This window comes from Phascolarctos cinereus, unplaced genomic scaffold (assembly GCF_003287225.1).
Source record: "Phascolarctos cinereus isolate Bilbo 61053 unplaced genomic scaffold, phaCin_HiC Scaffold_726;HRSCAF=1367, whole genome shotgun sequence".
Lineage (NCBI taxonomy): Eukaryota > Metazoa > Chordata > Mammalia > Diprotodontia > Phascolarctidae > Phascolarctos > Phascolarctos cinereus.
This window is the reverse complement of record NW_027556098.1, coordinates 151429023-151449208: the sequence shown is the minus strand read 5'-3', so window position 1 is coordinate 151449208 and position 20186 is coordinate 151429023. Positions and strand designations below refer to the sequence as shown.

Sequence of the window (20186 nt, the reverse complement as noted above, 5' to 3'; positions counted from 1 at the left end):
GCCAACTGAACTCCACAATTTTAATAACTGATTTCAGCCCAAACATTTGAGTATATAGACCCAGCTGAAGTGAACAGACAGTGACTGAGAAAGATATAATGAAAACTATCAAAGTAGAGGTGGCTTATAGGGTGAAGATAGACTTGTTGTAACATCACAGGATACTGGAATTAGGAGATTTTCTTTACAGTGAGAGACAGTTAAATATGAGTCAGCAGCCCCTCATGGATGTTGTTCTTAGGGTTGGCTTTGGGGCTAACTTGGGTTGGAGAATCACCTCAAAATGATCACTGATTTATACAGCAAAGGATTTCCCCTGAAATGTCCCTGTAAGGCATGTAGTGCCATGATTGTTATCATCCCTATTTTGTACATTAGGGACCTGATATTTGGCAAGTTAGGTAACTAACCCAAGATCACATAGCAGGTAAAGTACAAGATCAGGAGGAGAATTCAGACCTCTTCATTCCCAGTTCAATTTTGATCTGCACGGGTATCATTCTATCACTGGATGCAGTTGAACAATTATCCATGAATTCCCCACTAAGTGCCAGGCAATGAGGATAAAGACCCTCAAACATGCAAATGAATAAACCCTCCCTGATATCAAGGAGCAACATTCTGTGGAGTAAGCAGCATGTATATCCAGGTCCCAACTAGCGAGGTTAATGAATTCCCCTGAAGTCATTTGTATTTTAATTCACTATATTTGAAGTTATAATTATGTAGAATATGTTCACTGGATCTAGTCCAATGGAAATATGCAATGCAAATCCTAAAAATGTGACCTCTTTAAGGGATGCATTATTTGTACCAATGAGGACCTAGCTATGTACAAATAAGTGTGTATGTGTGTGTGTGAATGTATGTATATGTGTATATGTGTGTAAGCATGTGTGAATACATGTGTGCATATATTTATGTATTATTTCAGTACTCCATTAACTTTGAGATCACATTTATTCTGGTTTTCCATGGAATAATGGAAATTATTTATGAAATATCCATGAAACAAAGAAGATATACAAAAGAATACAAAATGGTTTCAATAAGAAGAGAGTATAGACAATTGGGAACACTAGGAAAGAATTTATATAAGAGATGGCACCTGAATTACATCTGAAAGTGAGCTGGAGATTCTAAGAGGCAAGTAGGGAATGTATTCCAGAGATTACAGACAAACTGTGCAAAGACATTAAGGCAGGAGATGGAATATTATAGTAGTTGAGTTTGACCGAAACACAAAGTGTATGAAGGACAGTGGGAAGGGAGGGTGTATCAGATCATAGATCATTTGAAATGCCAGGTTAAGGATTCATTGTGACCTAAAGGCAATAGGGAACCATTGAAAGTTTTTGAAGGATAGGGGTGTCATGGATTGATCTGTGCTTTAAAGACGCCAGTTTGATAGCTTCATGGAGAATGGATTAGAAAGGAGAGTTTGGATATAGAAAGACCCATTAGGAAGTTCTTTCAATAGTTTAGGCAAGAGATGAAGAGTCAGGATGGCGGCCAAGTATACTGAGAGAAGAGAAGAGAGTCATGAAATACTTAATAGAATCAACCATATGTCACAATTGTTTGAATATGGGGATAGAAGATAGGAAGAGAGTAAAGTCAAGGGTGGCTTCAAGGTCACTGGAATGACTAGAAGGTGTGTTTGTACAACAGAAATGGGTAAGTTTTAGGGAAAATATAATGCCTTCCATTTTGGACACAGTGGACTTTGAGATACCTAAGAGATATCCAAGCATAGATGTCCAATAATTACATGATGATGTAATGATAGGAGGATAAAGACTCATGTTAATTTTTTTAGGAATGAGAGTTCTCTGCATAGAATTGAAATTAAACCAATGAGAAATGATGAGATAACTGAGGAGGCAAATGTAGAGAGAGAAGAGACTCTGGGCAGAGCATTGTGAGATAGCCAGACTTAGTGATAAGACCCAAACAGAATAAATCTGAACTAAATGACAAGCACTGCTCCCATACTAACTTTTGGGGGAAGAACAAGTTAAGACTGATTTAACCACAATGTAATTTGAAACACAATGGAATTATCAAAAGAACATTGTGTTGAGAGGTAGAGAACCTTTGTTCTAGTCCCAAGTTTACCACTAATTAGCTGTATGAAATTGAACAAATTACTTAATTCTTTGGAGTCTTTGTTCCTGTATCTGTAAAATGAGAGAGTTGGGCTGAATAACACTTAATGATCCATAATTCTATACAATGAAGAGATTTCTAAATACTAGTGTCTATTATGTAGCTGATATTATTATTGACAATAAATGAAATTTGACTCTTTGTGGTAGTTAATTGGGAGTCAATGATATGGCATGGTCATGGTTACAGTTTTGTATAACAACAGATGAGAGATGACATGTTGTCATGACAAGTACATTCAGTGGCTTTGAGCTGAGAGATCTCAGTTCTAATTCCATTTTATACTTCATAGGATGCATGAGTTGGAAGTTACTTCATTGACCAGCCTCAAGTAATCTACCTTATACCTGGCCAAAGATCCCCATAACAATATCCCTGATTAGTGGTTGTCCGACCTCTGCATAAAGACCTCCACTAAGGGTCTTCAATATGACCTTAAGCATTCCATCCAGCTTTTGCTCAGATCCAATTATTAGGAAGTTGTCACTTTCATAAAGACTATATCTTCTCTGAAAATTCAATTCAGGTTGATAAGCATTTAAGTACCAGTTAGGCACTGTTATAGGTTGGGATGAAAACATAAAAATACAATGTTCCCTGCCCTCTGGGAGCTTACATTCTACTGAGGGAGGTAGGAGGAGACAATACATATAAAGATAAATAAATACAAACTATACACAAAATAATTTCTATGAGGGCATTCACCATGGGAGTGGGGCGAGGTACAGCAAAGGTCTCTTAAGGTTAACTTGAGCCTTGAAAGGATCTAGGAATTTTAATAGGTGGATATGAGAAAAGGCAGCTAAGTGGCTCAGTGGATAGAGTGCTAGGCCTAGAATCAGGAAGATCCTAATTCAAATCTGGCCTCAGATACTTACTAGATGTGTAACCCTGGGCAAGTCACTTAACCCTGGTTACCTCAGTTTCTTTATTTGTAAAATGAGTTGCAGAATGAAATGGCAAACCATTCCAGTATCTTTGCCAAGAAACCCTTTGAAAAGGTTATAGAGAGTTGGACCAACTGAAATGACTGAACAACAAATATAAGAAGGCAGAGATTTCCAAGTATGGGGCATATCATGTGCAAAGGCATGGAGGTGAGAAATGAAACGTCAAACATAGGAAAAAGCTAGTAGGAGAGTTTGGCTGGAAAATATAAATGCCAAGATCATAGATTCAGAGCTGGATAAGACCATGGAGGCAATGAACCCAACCATTCTCATTTTACAGATGAAAAAGCTGGGACACATTAAGGTTAAGTGACTTCCCTAGAGTCACACAGGCAACAAGGAAAAAAAAATCAAGTTGCGTATTCCTGACACCAAGTTCATCTCTCTACTGTTAAAATCTCCTCACTGCCTTAAATACAATAAAATGGGGGCATAATGGAAAGTTGATTTGGGAAGATACATTGGAGCCAAATTAAGAAGGATTTAAAAAGCCAAAAAGAAGGATTTATATTTTATCCTATAGGTAAAAGGTTGCTGCTAAAGTTTTGGAGCAGTGGAATCACATAGTAAAACTTGGGTTCAGGAATTTAATTCTGGCAGTCATGTGCAGCATAACTTTGTAAGAGGAGGAACTGAAGCAAGATGATCACTGAGGAGGCTATTGTCCTCCTATATATGCTACAATATTGTAATAGGAGATGACTGGTCCAGGTGAGAGGTGATGAAGCCTGGACTAAGTTGACAGTTACATGAGTAGAGAGAAAGGGAAGGATATGACTGATAATGTGGAAGTAGGATGACAAAAACAAGGCAACTTATTGGATATAGGGGTTGAGGGAAAGTGAAGAGTTAATGGTTACCTGGAGGCTGTGAACTTAGTAGATAGTAATTCTGGACTAGCACTCAGGAAAGACAAATGAGGAGTCAAGGAGATTGAAGATGAGATGTCAGATAGGTAAGAGGAGAACCAGGATAAACAGTAACATGGAAACCAAGGGAGAAGAGAACATCCAGGAGAAGGGAGAAAGGTCAACATTGACCAAAACTGCAGAAGAATAAGCCCAGAAGAATAAGGGCTGAGAAAAAATGCCATTCAGTTTAGCAGTTAAGAAACCATACAATTCCAGTGGAGTAGTAGACTTTAAAGCTAGCTTTTTGAAAGAGAATTAAGTGGCTATGAGAAAGTAGAGGCAGAGTGTAGAAAGTTCTTGTCAAGGACTTTGAAAGTGAAAGGCAGGAGAACTATAGAACAATTGCTCTGTGGGACAACAGGATCAAGTGAAGGGGTTCGTTTGTTTTTAAGGACGAGTGAGATCTGGGCATATTGAAATCAGCAGGGAAGGAGCTAGTGGATTGAAAAGGTTAGAAAGAGAGAGGAGAGGGGCAGCTCGGCGGCGCAGTGAATAGAGCACCAGCCCTGGATTCAAGAGGACCTAAGTTAAAATCTGACCTCAGACACATAACACTTACTAGCTGTGTGACTCTGGGCAAGTCATTTAACCCCATTGCCTAGCCAAAAAATATAAATAAGTAAATAAAAAAGAAAGAAAGAAAGAGAGAGGAGAAGGAGCCCCTGGAAGAGACAGGAGTGGTTGGGATCAAGGGGTTGTATTTGAAAAGAAGAAACAGCTCTTATTCTGTTACAGCCTCACTATGCATTTAATAAGAAAGAAGAAATCTGTTTTCAGAGCTATCAAACACTCACATGGCCTAAACTTTGGTTTCATAATGCTTCTTAACAAAACCTGCAAATTACTTTTACTTTGTATAGACTTAGGGATTTTTTTTTCAAGCTTACCTAGGTGGATTGATATACTTTTTTGAATATAGTTTAATTTACTTTTGTATAAGAATAAGTAATAAAGTCAGGTTTATTGAGAAATTCTTCATTATTCTTGGGAAAAGTTAGTGTGGGATTTTAATCAATTTTTGTTTTTGTTGAAGCTCATAGAATGTTTATATGGATGTTCATAGGAGAAATGAATAGTGACTGACAACTTTTAGATACGAAACAAACATATTTGAATATAAAATGTTCCATATAGCATTACTAATAAAGCGTAGTTTTGATTTTTATAAAGTAGAACAACTTAAATTAGAAGAGCTAGTTACATAGATATTGGTTTAGGCCAAAATAATAGGAGTATTTTCAGCTCTCATTTTTCTTTATTTTCTTTGTCGGGAGAAAAACTTAACTCAGATTCACATTCTGAGTCATTGATTCAGACTAAACAGGCAATTTTTGCTGAACATCCACTCTGTGCATAGCCTTGACATAGCTAGATGAAAAGAAAGTGTACAAAATATAATGGTCTCTGGCCCTTATATGCTTAGTTGTATATTAATAGCCTTGTAGAACATGGAACACCCATCCTGTCTCACAACAAACAGCTGCTCTAGTTTCAAGGTATTGTGGTGGCTCTACAGCTTCTAAAACTATAGCCTATGAACCCCTGCCAATGTGCCTTAATAGTTATCCAGAGGATGAGATTAGTTTAAGGAAAAAGCATTTAATGAAACTATATAGTAAAAGAAGGAATAAAACATTTCCTTCAAAAACCTGAGTTATGTGCTCTAATATCTATATCTATATCTATATCTATATCTATATCTATATCTATATCTACACACATACATGTTATCAGTGGGAAGAATAGAAACATGTAAGGACCCATATGAAAGTACACACACACACACACACACACACACACACACACACACGCACGTGACTAGGGGAGCATACTTGTAGAGGGCATCTGCATAGAAGTTATGTGGCTTGGGAACATGTGTGGAGGAAATATATGTTGAAGGGGAAGCTTTTGTATTGCATAGGTGCTCATATTTTCTAGTCATTCATCTAACTAGACCTGAGAGGCAGCTAAGTGAATCAGTAGGATCAGCACTGGGCCTGAAGTCAGGAAGACCTGTATTCAAATCTGGCCTCAGACACTTAGTAGCTGCATGACCCTGGGTGAATCATCTAACTTCTGTTTTACTCAATTCAAGGGAGAAGGGAATGGCAAACTACTCCAATATCTTTGTCAAGAAAACCTCATGGACAGTATTGTTGTGCTATGGTCCCAGGCTCACAAATTATTATATACAACTAAAATATTAAACAACCTACTTCTGCCACCAGAATGTCCTTCCCTGGTTGTTGCTCTGCTGTATTCTCTGACAAAGACTGCTCTATCAGAAACTGCTCTGCCGAATACTTGTCCTCTGTCATCTTTTCTAGAGTCTACTCAGCTGTAGTTCTGGTACCTCCAACTTCCTACTGATGATGATGATGATGACAATGATGCTGCTGCTGATTTTTTAGGGCTGTTTATTAGGATTAAAAGGTGAAAACAAGAAAAGGATATAAGTCAAATTAAAGACGAACATTTAAAAGAAGGTGTTGGGACGAGGTTACAACCAGTAATTCATCAAGGTAACCTATCTGATCCAGAAGACTAGGCATGAAGTTACGAATTCAGGCCATTGGCAAAATATACAAATCCAAGAGGATAGCCTCATGAAGCAAGCTCAGGAAAATGTAGTGGAGGGCAGAAACAAATGGACAAACCCTGAACCCTGTGAGTGATCATTTATCTTATATAAGAACCAACCAAAGAGAACAGGCCAATTGTCTGTATAGCAAGTTATGATATCAATGTTTTTTGGCATAAGAACTTCAGTCTCTGATATGGCTGTACATCTGGGAGCTGAGATATATTACTCCTTCCTATAACGCCTCCCTGGATCTCTAGTTGAGACATGGTAGGCTAGCATTGGTGAAATGACTCTACCTACCTCAGAGGTAGAAGCACTCATATGACTGCTTATTTCTATGTTTCCCCTCAGGTCCACAACTGTTCAAGTCTACCAGTATTAGAGATAGATGGCACATTTCACCAAGTCCCTTATATTATGCTATACATTCCTCTTATTCATCCATGATTAGTGCAGTTGAGAAATAATTCAGTGGCTGTAGTTTGTAATTGGTGTGTTTGTTGTTCAGTCATTTTCTGTGTCTGATTCTTCGTGACCCCATCTTGGCAAAGATACTAGAGTGGTTTGCCATCTCCTCCACCTCATTTTACATATGAGGAAACTGAGGCAAACAGGGTTAAAATAAGTGTCCACGGTCACATAGCTGGCAAGTTTCTGAGGCCAGATTTAAACTCAGGAAGATGTCTTTGTGATTTCAGACCCAGCACTTTATCCACTGTATCATCTAGCTATTCTGTAATTGTGGAGCCATTTAAATATGAACAGATGGAAAAGAGCAGCTGCATAGTAGAAGGGGTATTCTTAGCTGATAGTCTACATGGCTCACCACCTACATGATTTTGAAAGAACTAGAGTAGCAAGGGAAGGTAACTGTCTAATTCATCATGAACATGTCAGCTGAGGTTTCTAAAATTCATCATCCACTGGAGGTATATTATAGGAGAAATTCTGTTTTAGGACATTGAAAAAGCTGCCACATTTCACCATAATTCCAAGCCCTTTCTTGAGCTCACAGATCTGGTAAGTGATAACTTTTGACTATAAATATGCATCAAAAGAAGCCTTTAAGTGTTGGAATAACTACTTTACAACTCTAAACAGAGCTACTCCTATTTGAGGTTAAAGCAATGACCCAAGAATTAATCTGTGCCAATAGGCCCTCCAATGTGCCAATAGGCAGGCAGGACACTACAAAACAAGTGTAATGGCCCACTCTGAGGAAAGTCTCCATGAGTAAGAGTTCATAAGACATTTTATTTGTGCCTGAAAGCCTGGCAGGGCTTCTGCAATAATCAGTCTGGGGACTCATTGAGTCTCTGGTGGGTGGGTCAGCTAATTCCACTGCTCCACATGAATGATATGCTTCATTTAGGCTTCAAAGGCTCCCCAGAGTATAAACAGTTTTTGTGCAGTTTGGGCCAAGCATTGCTGGAGCAAAGCATACTCTGTATTCTTGTAGAATAAAATAAGCTCCTTGAAGGTAGGAACTATTTAGTTTTTGTCTTTGCATCCTGGGTAAGTAACATAGTATTTGGAACAAAGTAGGCATTTAATAAAATTTTGTTGATTGAGCTAGCATATCCAAGCCTATAGCTGAATACCTAGCAAGATGATTCATCATTACCTGAGGGAGGAGGGAATGTTGAATGTCCTGTCCCCTATTGGAATTCAGGCTATGAGGGCTGAGACTAACAGTATTTGGCATTCCTAAGAACATACCTGAATTGAAGGGAGGCAAAAAAAGTGTAACCTAAATCAAGATCCTTTTCTCTTTCTTTGATTTCTTTAGGGTATAAATTTAGTAGTATTATGGTGGGGTCAAATGTATGCACAGATTTTTTACTTTAGGGGACACAGTTTCAAAATGTTTTCCAGATTGGTTAATTGATTTCACAGTTCCACCAATAGTACCTTAGTGTCAGTTTCCTTTTCTGACATCTTTGCCAACATGATACGTATGAGACATGCTTAGATTTGCTTTGCTTTGAATTTTTTCTAATTATTAATGATTTGGAGTTTTTCACAAGCATAGTTTGGCTTTCTTTGCTTGATAATGAGCTGTTTACATCTTTGACCATTTATCTGTTGGAGATTGGTTCTTGTTCTTACATATTTGATTCAGTTTCTTATGTATCTAGGGTATGAGATCCTTTTCAGAGACACTATGATTTTCTTTCCCTAGAACTGTGTCTCTTCTAATTTCAACTGAATTTTAATTTGCAGAAACTTTTAAAATTTTATATTTAAAATTGTCCATTTTACCTTTTCTGATCTACCCTGTCTCTTGTTTATCATCAATTCTTCCCTAATCTACAGATAAGAAGTTTAATTTTTCCACATACCTTTACTTGTTTTTTATGATCTGTCTTTTTATATCAAAGTTATATTTCCACTTTTCATTTATTTCACTATGTGGTGTGATAAAATGGCATATATCTAATTTTTGGCAGACTCCTTTCCAATTTTCCCAGATTTTTGTGGAATAGTGAGCTTTCATCCCATTGCTTGGGTTCATTGGGTTTATCAATTACTATGTTACTATTTCCTTTTGTAGGTTGTATACCTGTTTTACTGATTGATTTTTTTCCACAACCTCTCCACTTTATATATGATAAAGTCAGTCCCACAGTGGTTGTTACTTGTCTAATGTCACATAATCAATAAGTAGAAGATCTAAGATTCAAACATGGATAATCTCATTTGCAATTCAGCATACTTTTCACTGTGTCATACTTTGGCAGCCAACAATTTCCCTCATATGAAAAAACATCTAGGGATAGCATCCTGATATTACTATGCCACGTTAGCACAACATAGTTTCATTTTGCCTATGCTCGATTTTGTTTTTGACTAATTTCTGACCAATGACTAAAGTTGTCATTGTTGTTATTCGGTCATTTCAGTTGTGTTCAACTCTTTGTGACCCCATTTGGAGTTTTCTTGGTAAAGATACTAGAGTGGTTTGCCATTTCCTTCTCTAGCTCATTTTACAGAGGAACTGAGGCAAACAGGGTTAAGTGACTTGCCCAGGGTCACGCAGCTAGTGTGTGCCTAAGGCCAGATTTTGATCTCCCAAAGATGAGTCATCTTGATTCCAGATCCAGTATTCTATATACTGAGCCACGTAGCTGCCCCAATAACTAGCGTAGAGTTATTAAAACTTTGTCTTAGGGCTGCTAACTTGGGAGTCAGTTTGCCCCAGTGTACCAAATTTAGTAGATGATTGTAATATTTTCAGTAATCCAACTCATAGAAACAACAAATATTAGCTCCTAAAAAGCAAGAATAGTCAAAATAAGAATTTGCTGGTTGGTGGGCTAAAGTTCTTTTCTACTCCCATCCATACGCAGGTTTCTCAGCATCTCAGCTTTACATTCTATTTACCTCAGATTACACTTTGATCTGATTACTCCAGGAAAAAAAAAAACAGTTATACCTTTGCTGCCTAAGTTTAGTCTTAGTTTTTCTAAATGAGTTTTGGTAGTTCATTTTTCTTTCTTATGAATGTCTATAGGCAAGACTTAAACTATTACAAGAGAATTTGTGGAGACAGAGAAAGAATAAGAAAGGTCAATTGATGTTAGATTCAAATCATAAAATATTTATTAAACAACTATTTGTCAAGAATTGTGACAGGTACTAGGTCCTCTATGAGCCACTTTTTAGCTGGATACTGGTTAAAAAAACCCAAACTACAAGCACAAGTTAAAGACTACTTGGTACTGCCTCACCCCTATCTCATCACATTTAGGTGGTGCAGTGGATAAAACAGGCCTGGAGTCAGGAAGACTCATCTTCCTGAGATCAAATATGGCCTCAGACATTTACTAGCTGTGTGACCTTGAGAAGGTCATTTAACCCTGTTTCCCTCAATTTTCTCATCTGTAAAATGAGCTGGAGAAGGAAATGGCAAACCACTATAGTATCATTCCCAAGAAAACCCTAAATGGGGTCACAAAGTATTGGACATGACTGAAAACATCTAAACAATAAAACCTCCCTTTCATAAAACTTATGAATGGACAATGCTTTTGTCAACATGAAGATATAAATTTGTATTCTGGTTTTTGCCCTATTCTTTCTGAATTTAGGTTTCTGAGTAGGAAACTATTAACATATACAAAATGCTTCCAATGTACAAGAAACAAAAGAAGTGGGAAGAAGACAAAAGGAGAAAGGGAGAAAGAGGAAGAAAGAAGGAAGGAGAGAGGGAAGGAAGAAAGAAAGTAGGAAGAAAGGAAAGAAGGAAAATAATCTCATTCCTCATTTGATGTGCTTTTATTTAGTTGTTAATTCTTCTATAGATTAGCTGTAATGAACATTGCTTCCCTCTTACCCTTTGCCCAGGAAATTTACCTGCACTTTTCTTTCTAGCCCAGCCTCCCTGCTGCGTACACATTCCACCTTGCTGGTGAGAAATCAACAATAGGAAGTGAGAAAACTTATGCTATCATAACTTTTCAAGGAGGTTTTCACATTACAAGCTACCCTGACACTGATTAAGAAACAGTAGATGAGGGGCAGCTAGATGGCTCCATGGATAGAGCACCGGCCTTGGATTCAGGAGGACCTGAGTTCAAATCCAGCCTCAGACACAGCTGTGTGACTCTGGGCAAGTCACTAAACCCCAATTGCCTCACTAAAAAAAAAAAAAGCAAACCAAGAAACAGTAGATGAGTAGATGATTATTAAGGGATAGTCTATTTGGCACGAGGCTTCTCAAACCCTGTCCCTGCTGCTGTCTTCCTTCCTCTTTACTTTAACATTGTTTTATTGTGACATCTGTTTAATTATCATCCCTTTTTCATTGCTGTTAAACATCATCTATGTCTATTCCTTTGGTATACTTTAATACTTATCAGTGAAGTAATTCTTCATTTGTCTTTTATTTCCTACCCAAAATGTTGTCCATCCCCTTTTCCCTTTGCCTTAGGAAATTGCTAAGAATTAATTTCACTTTAGTCACCCTGATGTGATATCATAAGAAGAGAGGAGGAGTAGATTGATAAAGCAAGACCTAAAGAAATAATTGGTGAGATGTGGATAAATCTATAAGATGAAGATAGGCTCTAATAAGATTTTTTTTTCTCATTTCCTTTTTGCAGGCTGATCTCTGTAAACCCATTATCTTTAATAGGAAATCTTTATTTATGATCATTAAAAGGCTTGCAATAATAGGATCTTTAAGGAAAAATTGAACAGAGGCTATAACTGAGAAGTCTTGAAAAGATACATTTTTCCACACAGGCATAATAATGAGAAAGAATGTTCAAAATCAACAAAATTGTTTTTAATATAAAATTTTTTAATATAAAATGATAATCCTGACCATGCACTTTTAATTTTGTGCAATAGAGAATTTGGAATGACCTACCCATATTTTCTGCCCTAATATTCCTTTTACCTAATAATACGCACTAAAGAGACAGCTGATAAAAGAATGTGGACCTAGAAAAGAATGAAATTAATAATCTAATGTTATTAATTAATAAATTATTTTTCTTTCATTCTTCATCCCTTATCCAAGGCTTCCATAAAACAATAAAATCATGGATCTAATCCTAACCCTTTATTTATTTTGCTTCTATCTTTTATTTATTTATGTATGTACATATCGTATCCCCTGATAGAGAGGAAGCTCCTTGAGGCCAGGGACTGTTTTATTTTTGTCTTTATATCTACAGTATTAGTGTAGTACTTGGCATACAGTAGGTTACTTAGTAAATATTTATTGATTGAATGATTAATTACACAAATAATTCCATGAACTGAATTCCACACTTGTAGAGTCTATAGTCAAAGATAAATATACTGACATGAATATTCACTCATGCCAAAGAGTCAGATAAAAAGTATTAAACTAATTTTGAAGGCACACAGAGTCTCTCCCCACCCCCATCATATTTAATTCACATGCAAACACATATTTTATATAGAAAGTAACTGTATAAATATAAATTATGACTTTGAAATCCAGTTATGCTTATGAAATTTTATTGGGGGGCATGAGATTTGAAGAAAGGAACTTTTTTTAAGTGCTTACTATGGGCAAGACACTATACTAAGCACAGGGGATATACAGAGAATCAAAAAGATAGATTCTCCATTAGATATATATTCTCTAGGAGGTTACATTCTAATTTGAAGGGACAGCACGTAAAAGAGAGCTGAACAGGAAAAACAGCACAAAAAAAGGGTGATAGGGTAGAGAGAGATGAAGATCAAAGCGTTGGGGTATTGTTTTGAAGTTTGAAAAGTCAGTAAAAGGGCCAGGAAAGGAATAAAAATTGGGCAGTCTGACTTTCTCCACAAAATGGAAGCCTCAGCAGGTACTCACCAGTGGGAGAAGGGGGCAGCCCTTGTGGAGGAATATTGCAGGATAATAAGGGTGAGGACATTTCAGGCACTGAGGGAAGTTTCAGGATGACACAATAGCTGGAGTTTGGTTTTAAAGTCTAGAAAGTCAGGAAAAGGGCTTTAAGGGAAGGATTTGATAAATTCACATGTTCTTTGTCAATTCTGTCAATATGAGACTTCATGAAATCTGTGAAATAATCACTATGCACCATTGTGCTATTATCATGGACCATCGATATGCACCACCTCCAGCTATTAGGAAGAAGGAACAAAGCAACTAAAAAGCATTAGCCTGAGAATGAAGACCAGCTTGTCATTAATCTCATTTGGTTATGCTAATAGTCTCCTTAGAAAGATAAAAGTTATTTGTAAGAACCATTCTCAATTCAAAAATTATGACCTTATTAATGTTATTGCTTTTCTTCCAGCCACTATACCTCTGAGCTCCTGAGAACCATGTAGAAATTTGATAGCTAAGATAGCTGCAGGATTATAAATCTTTCTATTCTTTGTGAAGAGAAAATGGGCATCATGAAAGAGATTGTGTGCAGCACTGAGCCCATTTGAAATTATGACCATCTATTGGTTGAGTAATTAACCACCAAAATAAAGGTAACGGTTGAGAAGAAAGGGTCCTCTAGTGAGCAATTCACATTAATTCAATTTGTGGAGATATAAATAGTATTTCCTTAATTTTTTTTTCTGAATGAAGTATCAACCATTAATGATGAAGTTATCATTGGGATAAAAGCTGACATTTTTACTAATTAAGGAGATTCAACAAAAAGGATTTTGTAATCAAAAAGAAAAAGAAAAAAATCAAAATTAAAATGAATACAAAGACATTCTTTCATTAATTTGGTTGAAATCATTCTCATCCGGCATGATTCTTGTCTAAGATTCCCTGTAATCCCTTCTTATATACTAATCAATCAATATATTGCAAGATTTTATTTATGGGTCTTTCTCATCTATTCTGTCTCATTCTTACCATATGACCAGACCACTTCCTTGTCTGGTCATGCACGTTCTAGATACAGAATCCGGGGCTGACCTTTGGATTTCTCTTAGAAAACAATATTTTTGGTAATACAGATGATATGAAGATACAATGTCATAATAGGTAACAACCTGGCCTTGGAGTCAGGAAGACTCGGATTCAAATCTCACCTCTGACATATCCTGTCTGTATGACCCCGTAACCTTGTAATGGCCTGGGCAACCCTCTAAGATGTAAGTTGTAGAGGTAGAGAAAATTCTCCCTGGGAGCTCCTTATACCTGTGAAAGTACAGGTCTGGTTAAAAACAAACAACAAAAAGCTGATAATCACCTCTGTAATCTTTGCTTCCTGTGTCACTTGCTTGGCATGTATTTGCTTCTTTGCGTTGGGTTTTTGTCTCATGTGCATGTCTTGTCTCCCCAACCAGATTTATTAAAACAATTCCTATTCCTGACACTTTCATCAAGTAAGAACCTAAACTTAGCAGCCAGATACCTGTCCTTACACCCTGAACAGATATTTGCTGCGTGCTCCACCATCACCTCTCCCCCTTCTGGTTCAACCCCCGTCCATATCTGCAAACTCTATTTGTTCAGCCCTGTCCCTTTCTGGAGAGCTCATACTACTTATGAGAAAACTGAAGCTAATAGAAATGAAGCAATTAGGCCCCACTGAATTAACTCACGCAATGAGTTGGGAGCAGAAAGGAAAATAGATTCTTTCCTGATTTTAATGAATACAAGAACAATTGTGGCCACAACAGCGAGTGGACCTCAGTGAAATCAGAGGATGGCTACCCACTCTTTCTTTAGATTGTCTTGACTTTTCTTTCTCTTTCTCCTCTTAGTCTTTTACTTATGTCACATCTTTATGACACCTCTGCTAATAAGTACGCCGCCAGATGTAATGTTATGTGGCACATTCTGGGAACTACACTCCATACACTTTTTTCCAGGTTTTAGTAACTTCATTCCCCATCATATTATAGAAGTTTCCCTAAGTTTATTTGAAACTATCTCTTCAATTATTTCTCACAATAATATTCTACTACATTCATATACCATAATTTGTTCAGCCATTTACTAAACAATAGGCATCTCCCTTTAATTTCCAGGTACCTTCTATAACAAAAAGAGCTGCTATAAATATCTTTATATCTTTGAGTCCTATCCTTTCTTTGATCTCTTTGGGATCTAGCAGTGGTATTACTGGGCCAAAAGGTTATATAGTTTCATCACTTTGGGGACATAGTTCCAAATTGTTTTACAGAATTTCTGGACAAATTCACATTGCCATCAACAATGCATTGATGTGTCTGTTTTCCCACAGCTCCTCCAACAATTATCATTTGACCATTTTGGTTAATTTAATGTCTCAGTAATCTAGGTACCTCTCTAATATCATAAGTTTCAAAAAAGTTTCTGGCTTGCATTAACAGAAGAACCAATGAAATCAGAGAACCAGTTTCTATTCCCTATCCCTATCCCCTAGTATACCCATAAAATCTTTTCATCTGTGGAGGAAACGAGTATGCCTATTAACATATTACTGCTCATGAATATATTAGCCTAGTTAATTTGTCACCATGGCAACTCCATGCCTAGGCAATAAATACAAAACAAATAAGTTTTGATGTGGGGAAGGGGAAGATAAAATCAGAATATAGGTCTACCATATAGGCAGGGAAAACTTACATGGGGAGCCTTTGGACAGTAATGGGCATCAGATACCTGAATATGTATATTTAGTGAAAGGGAAGAGGACATCGGAAGACATGTTTGTAGGTAGACAAAGACAAATCTTTTATTCTAGGATTGGACCTAGTGTTTTCAAAAATACATCTTATTTATTTCATTAAATATTTCCCAATTGTATGTAAAAACTTAATATTTTTTTTAAATTTGAGTTCCAAAACTATCACTCCCTCCCAGCTTTTCCCCTTCCTTGGCAAGGAAAGCAATTTGATATTGATTATACCTGTGAAGTCATGCAAAATATATTTTTGTATGAGCCATATTGCAAAAGAAACCCCCCACATACACACTCATAAAATAAAACAAGAAAAAATAAAGTAAAAACAGTATGCTTTAATCGGTATTCAGAGTACATTAGCTCTTTCTTTGTAAGTGGAGAGCATTTTTCATCATGAGTCCTTTGGAATTGTCTTAGATCATTGTCTTGATGAGAGTAACTAAGTCTTTCACACTTGATTATCTTTACAATATTGTTACTACTGGGTACAGTGTTCTCCTGGTTTTGCTCACTTCACTGTGCATCAGTTGATATAAGTAATCTCAAGTTGTTGTTGTTGTTTTCTGAAAGCATTCTGCTCATTATTTCTTGTTAAACAATAGTATTGCATCACTTATTTATCCATTCCCCAATTGATAAATATCTTTTTTAAATTTCCTATTCTTTGTCACTACAAGAAGATCTTCTATAAATATATTTGTACAAACAGGACCTTTTCCTTCTTCTTTGATCTTTTTTGTGATACAGACCTAGTAGTGGTATTTCTGGGTTAGAGGATATGCACAGTGTTATAGCTCTAAATTGTCCTCCAAAATTATTGGACTAGTTCTTAATTTTACCAACAGTTCATTAGAGTTCCGATTTTTCCACATCCCTCCTTCCTACATTTGTCATTTTCCTTTTCTGTCACATTAGATAATCTAATATGTGAGGTAGTATCTTGGAGTTTTTTTTATTTGCATTTCTCTAATCAATAATGATTAAGAGCATTTTTTTCATATAACTACTCTTAGCTTTGATTTCTTCCTCTGAAAGTTCCTGTCATATGCTTTGACCATTTATCAACTGGGGAGTGGCTCTTATTTTTATAAATTTGTCTCAGTTCACTACATATTTGAGAAATAAAACCTTTATCAAAGAAATTTGCCATGAAATTTCCCCAGTTTTCAGTTTTCCTTCTAATCTTGGATGCATTAATTTTGTTTGTACAAAAGTTTTTTAATTTCATGTAATCCAAATTATATATTTTACTTACCATGATCATCTCTATAGCTTGTTTAATCATAAACTCTTTTATTATCCATTGATCTGACAGTTACATTTTCTCATGCTCCCCTGATTTACTTATGATATCACCTTTTATGTCTAAATCATTTATGCATTTTGAAGTTATTTTGGTATGCAATGTGAGGTGGTGATCTACGTCCAGTTTCTGCCTAACTGCTTTCCATCTTTCCCCAGCAATTTTTGCTGAATAATAAATTATTAACCCCAAAGACAAAATCTTTAGATTTATTAAATAATAAATTATAGTCATTTGCTACTATGTATTGTGTACCTGATCTATTCCACTGATCCACTCCTCTATTTCTTAGCTAATATCAGTTTGTTTTAATGGTTACTGCTTTGTAATATAGTTTGAAATCTGCAATTGCTAGGCCACCTTCCCCTTCACATTTTTTTCATTAATTCCACAGATATTTTTTACCTTTCCTTCTTCTACATGAATTTTATTTTTTTCTAGCTCTATAAAATAATTCTTTGTTAGTTTCATGCATATAACACTGAATAAATTAACTTAGGTAGAATTGTCATTTATTATATTAGCTTGACCTATCCATGAACAATTATTATTTCTGCACTTGTTTATATCTGCCTTTGTGTGAAAGGTGTTGTGCAATTGAGTTCATATAATCCCTGCGTTTGTCTTGGCAGGTAGATTCCTAAGTATTTGAGATCATCTGCAGTTATTTTAAATGGAATTTCTCTTTCTATCTCTTGCTGTTTGGTTTTGTTGGTAGTGTACTGAAATGCTGATGATTTATGTGTATTTATTTTATATATTGAAAATTTGCTGAAGCTCTTAATTATTTCAATTAGTTTTTGTTTTAGTTGATTCTCTAGGATTCTGTAAGTATACCATAATATCATCTGCAAAGTATGATAGTTTTGTTTCCTCATTGCCTATTTTTATTCCTTGAATTTCTTTTGTCTTGTCTCATTGCTATAGCTAGCATTTCTGGAATAATGTTGAATGTAGTAGTAATAATGGACATACTTGCTTCTCCCCTGATCTTATTGGGAAGGCTTCAAGTTTATCCCCATTACACATAACGCTTACTTTATATATTTTTATTGCATTATGGTCTGAAAAGGGTATATTTACTATTTTTGTTTATCTGCCTCTGATTGTGAGGTTATTATGCCCTAATACATGGAGAATTTTTATGAAAGTGCTACATGCAACTGACAAGAAAGGTACACTCCTTTTTATTCCCATTCAGTTTTCTCTAAAGGTCTATTATATCTAACTTTTCTAAGATTCTATTCACCTTCTTAATTTCTTTCTTATTTATTTTATGGTAAGATTTATTTAGCTTTGAGAAAGGAAAGTTATGGTCCCTCACTAGTATAGGTTTACTGTTTCTTTCCTCCTTTAATTCATTAAACTATTCCTTTAAAATTTGTATGCTGTGCAGGAATACTACACAAGACAGAAACTTGAGGCAGAAATAGCTAAGAAGGTGGAAATGCGGTTGATATGATAGCATAACCCCAGACACACTGCCCACTTAACAGTCTTGTGTTACACTGACACTGGGAGTCCTGTCAACCACAATAAATGACAGCTGAATGTCAGTTCAACCCTAACACCTTCTCTACAAGTGTGAGGCTTCTTTAGGTAACAGTGATTTGAAAAGTGAGAAGAAAAAACAATGTATTTTCTCAGAAGCAGTAGGGTCAGAAGGTCTATGTTCAATACCACTTCTGCTACTTACTCCCTCTATGATACTTGGGAAGTATTCTCCCCTCTCTGTGACTCAGTTTCTTCATTTATAAAAGTCATAGCTCCAAACAAGCAGTACAACTATGTGACAGAGTGGAAGGCAGCTAGAGCTGGGCCTGGAGTCAGGAAGACTTATCTTCCGGAGTTCAAATCTGGCTTCAGACATATACTAGTGTGACCGTGAGCAAATCATTTAGCCCTGTTTACCTCAGTTTCCTCATTTATAAAATGAGCTGGAGAAGGAAATGACAAACCACTCCAGTGTCCTTGTCAAGAAAACCCAAGTGAGGTCACAGAGTCAGACAGGACTGAAATGACTAAACAGCACAAAACCAACTAAATAATTTCTGAGATTCTAGGAAGTATGCCCTTAAAATGGAATATTTTGTTTTGTGAGGAAACTCAATGGCTTAGTGACTAGCCAAATCCCTTCTAAGAACCTGTCTGGGGAAAAGGCAGAAGGGTATGGTTAGCTGGAAAGACTCCATTTGGCCAAAAGCAGCTATGAGCAAATATCTGGCCACCAACCAAAGTCCCAGGTTCCTAGGCTCCAGTGCTGGAAAGGCTTAATACTGCATAGATCCCTACTTTCAGGACCACATCTTCTCCAGGTTTTTAGTGAGGGCTGTCAAATCTCTGAACCAAATGGGTGTAAATATTTCCCTTCCCCAGCACTTCTTCCCTTTCTCTCTGATAAATCCCCAGCCACAGAAGTGTTGCTTTCATTCCCTAATAATGCACACTGGCTCTCAGCAAATGTGCTGCTTGATGAAGGGACAAGCCAGCCAGTGGTCTGAGGGTTCTTTGCAGGAGGCTGACAGAGTCAGACCAGGGGGAACATGTGGATGACTGAGAGAATTAGACATCTCCTGATTTTTCTTAAAGGAAGTAGGAAGGCGATTTGAAGCATGAAAGAAATGACAGTTGGAAACTTAGCTTGGCTCTGGTACCAAGGTCTTAGTGGCATCTTTTTCCAGGCAGGGTTTGCAGCTGGGAACATCAATCTCCCTCCTGACCAGCCACTCATTAACATTCAAGGTATCACATTCAATTAAATTTCCTGAATGCTCATTTAGTTTCTGGTTAATAAGGCAGTATTGAGTGTCATGTATGATCCAACTGACTGTTTTTAAAGGGGTGAAAAATTACCCTGAGATAAGATGAATTGAAGAATCTGTGGTTGCATCTTGGTAATACCAGAGCAACCAGTCAGTTCTGGCTATGACCGCACACACACACACACACACACACACACACACACACACACACACACACACACGTACACAAATAGTTTTTTATTTGTTTTTTAATGGATGAATTCAGCCAACCAACCAAATCTTTGGAAATTAATTAGTTAGTGACTGGCTATTAAATGGTTGACTAAATTCAACTATGCTTCTTCTTCAAGGTAGTTTTTACTAGCAGACTTTGTGGAAATAAAAAGAATCAACAGTT

At 36.5% G+C, this 20186-nt stretch overlaps 1 pseudogene; it reads right to left on the bottom strand.

The window, feature by feature from the left end:
- LOC110203181 (ubiquitin-conjugating enzyme E2 C pseudogene) overlaps positions 1-6348 on the bottom strand; it is an 84840-nt pseudogene extending 78492 nt beyond the window's left edge.
- Between the last annotated feature and the right edge of the window lie 13838 nt (positions 6349-20186).